This window comes from Dendronephthya gigantea, unplaced genomic scaffold (genome assembly GCF_004324835.1).
Source record: "Dendronephthya gigantea isolate DGI-Jeju-01 unplaced genomic scaffold, DenGig_1.0 000799F, whole genome shotgun sequence".
Classification (NCBI taxonomy): Eukaryota; Metazoa; Cnidaria; class Anthozoa; order Malacalcyonacea; family Nephtheidae; genus Dendronephthya; species Dendronephthya gigantea.
The window spans coordinates 1,541-5,161 of NW_021163809.1; the positions used below are offsets into that span (position 1 = coordinate 1,541).

The 3,621-nt window shown below is 33.9% G+C and overlaps 1 non-coding gene across 1 annotated transcript; it reads left to right on the top strand.

Moving 5' to 3' along the window:
- The first annotated feature begins 982 nt into the window (after positions 1–982).
- Trnaa-agc lies at positions 983–1,055 on the top strand. The gene has a single exon. It is a non-coding gene; the product is annotated as a tRNA-Ala (tRNA).
- Positions 1,056–3,621: the final 2,566 nt, after the last annotated feature.

A 3,621-nucleotide genomic window follows, 5' to 3' on the forward strand; every position in this document is an offset into this window, starting at 1 on the left:
TATTGTCATTTTGTTTTATTTTATTTGCCAAATGGGGTCATTAGTAAAGTAGTCGTTGAAGTGATTAGCTATTTCTTGGGGATCATCTAAATTATTTGATGAGTTGGTTTCAACAAAGCTTTGTGATATTTTCGTGCTTTTCTTGGGCTTATTGAGTAATTCATTATTAAGTGTTTTCCACACCATTCTTGAATTCTGTTTGTATTAATTTGATCAATTGATATTCATAATATGTTTTTTGGCTATTTTTATTATATGATTTAGTTTGTTTGTATAATTTTTGTACCGTTGTTCCTTTTTGCTATTACAATTCATAACGAAGGATTTATAGAGTTTGTTTGTTTTTCCTGATTGACTTTAATATACAGTTTGCCATATATGGACTTTTGATTTTGTCTATTTTTTTATTGTTTTGTTTTCGTTTGATTGGAAAATTTTCTTAATATATATCCGAAAAAATTTCTAAAAACTCATTATAGGCCTTATCAGGATCATTTGTTTTATTCCAGGGAAGGTTTTTAGTTGCATTTTTGAACGCCTCTGTGTTATTTTGATTAAATGCTCTTTGGTATGATACTTTTCGTGTGTTAACATTTTTCGTGGTGTTTTTGCTGGATAAATTTGTATTAAACATATGCACTATTGGCAAATGATCTGAAATATCGCTAAAGATTATACCGTCGAAGCTTTCATTAAGTTCTTCTATATTGATAGTGCAAAGACTCGGGTGTATGTGTCAAATGTATAACGTGATGTTGCTACCCTGAGTCACCAAGTGGGTAAGCTGAAAAATTAGCTTGAATCGAACCTGCGACCTTTGGTTTGCTAGTCCAATGCTCTTCCAACCGAGCTACAAGGTCAAGACGGTTCGAGTAGTTGATATTTCGGAACTCAGTCTAGTCACTATCAATTTAAGACGCACAGATATGGAAGAGACTAGACTGAGTCCCGAATTATATCAACCACTCGAACCGTCGATCTTGACCTTGTAGCTCAGTTGGAAGAGCATTGGACTAGCAAACCAAAGGTCGCGGGTTCGATTCCCACCGTGGTCAAGCTAATTCTTCAGCTTGCCCAGTTGATGACTCAGAGTAGCAACATCACATATACATTCTTCTATATTGTTACTAGAAATCTCATCAATTAGTGTGGCAGCATGATGAGTAATTCTCGTTGGTTTCGTGATTAGCGGAAAAAAAGACGAAGTGAAAAGTTGTTCAATAAATTGGTTTGTATGATCACAAGATCCTGATTTAAACAGGTCAATATTAAAATTTCCCATTAAGTAACATGGTTTATTTTCTCGATCGATATTTTCTAGAATCTCAATTATTGTAGTTTTAAATGATTCAAAATTGCCATTTGGTGGTCTATATACACTACACCAATAATGATTTTTTACCATCTTTATTCATCACTTCAGTGAACCTTGTTTCAATTATATCGTTTACGTTTATATCCAAATCATTTCGACTTTTATACTCTAAATGTTTTGAAACATATAAACCACCACCTCCGCCTTTTTTATTTGGTCTGTTTGAGCCGAATATTCGTATTCATCTAAGGGAAAACAATCTATGTTATTATCATTCAACCAAGTCTCAGTAAGTCCTGTTATCTGGAAAGGTATATGTCTAAAGTATCCTTCAAATTTTTGAGTGAATCAAATTTGTTTGCATACGCCTTATGTCCAAATGTAGTAGCGAAAATTTTTTTGTTATATTTCTTTTTTCAATTTGTGATTTAAAATCTTTCGGTAGGAAATCAAGTTCCATATTATTGCTGGACAGCGCTATGTTTTTTTTGTTGAGAAGGATTAAATCTTAATTGCATGGCTTAGCCTATCCATACAACTTTGGTTTAAAATGTTTGTAGAACCTAATGTTTTAACTGTATTGACTACCTGACTATAGGGAAGTTTGCCATTGTATATGGCATTAGAACGTAAGACTAAGCATCAGTTGATACTTACTCCCGCTATAGCAGCCTGTCGTTTCACATTGAATACAACATAGCTTTATCACAGTTAATGTTTTATAGGCTACCAACATCCACGTATTGCGTACCTATTTTTTACATATCTTTTATATATCATTATTGGGGATCATTAATTTTGGTTGGCGATCAAGAAAAACGACAAAAGAGCATTATTGCATTTCTCATAACTGAGTATGGGAACAATGCAGTAGACCAATAGAATAAGCCAATTGAACAGATTTGTTTGCCCAGGGCAAAACGCTAGCTTTTATGGTCGCATACAATCTTTACTTGAAGTATTTCTACATATGCTTGGTCAGGAAAGCATCTGAGACTCACTGCATTGTATTACATTGTAATAAAATTCTAACCTTCCGACGTTTACTACAAAATAGCTTTAATACTAGAAATACATGCATGCAGCAACCCCTCGCTATTTCAAACCAAGTAGACAATTTCCTGAGTTAACCTGACTTGAACTTATATTATGGAATGACACAAAACTCAAATCAGTCTTATTATATTTTACCGAGTATATTATAGCTAATGTTTCCATCATTCAATACAAAAATAATCATAAAGCTAGTGTAAACATTGCCCGTTCAATTTAGTGTAAACATTGCCCGCTGCATTATACCATGCCAGCAATTAAGTAACGGTTTAAAATCGAAGTTTCAAACGATTAAAACAGTACAAAATCTTCACAGACATAGAAAAAACTTCAAATGTTATTTTATTCTGTATTTTGCAGTCGACGCCGGCGGCTAAAATTTTCATACTTTATAAATATAGTGTGTATTTTTGATACCAAAATTCCAATTACACTTTCAAAAACACTTTTTGAAGTTAAAGCAAAGGTGTAATAGCCTTTCACAGGTTTATGCGTTTGCATAAAAAGCTGAAAATTTAACAAATAAACGGCATACAAAGCTAAAAAGTATACAAATACGGCTCATTCTTATCGCGAAACAAATACGAAATAAACAAAGTAAACACGTACCCTTTGTCTTTGAAAACATTTATAAGTTTGCAGATTATGAATTATTCCTCTTGCACGGCTTTTTCTTGACCGTATCCACGTTAATCTTTGCTAACTGTCATGCTTCATATATCTTTTTTCTTCTCGTTTTACTTTCTTTGCACAAAGTTTATGAAACGCTTTTACAAAAATGTTTACGAAATGACAGTTAATATAAATTGCTGACGTTCTCATTGAAATACAAACTTTCTGTCCTAGCCAATCAGAACGTTCGTTGCTTACCAGACGTTACTCGCGCATGCGCATAACTTACAAAACCACCCAACGTCGACCGTCCATGACACAGAGGAGAGATGGACAGAGAGTCGACTCTTCCGATTTAATGTTGAAACGAGTGTCCCCGAGTTTTGCCTAATACACGTCATTCTCGCGTCATTTCCACGCGCCACGCAACCACCCGATTCTCTTCTGGTAAGCTCTTTCGGCCAAATTTCAATACAAAAGTATAGAAAAAACGCTGTTCGACCGGTGAAAAATTGATTTTTTTTTGAACTGGGTCGGATTATCTTCATTTTTTGACTACAATTTTGGAGATGAACGGTGAGTTGTTTGTTTTGTTGGGTTTAAATGATCGTGCTGTTTTTAAAAGCAATATTAAAATCCTT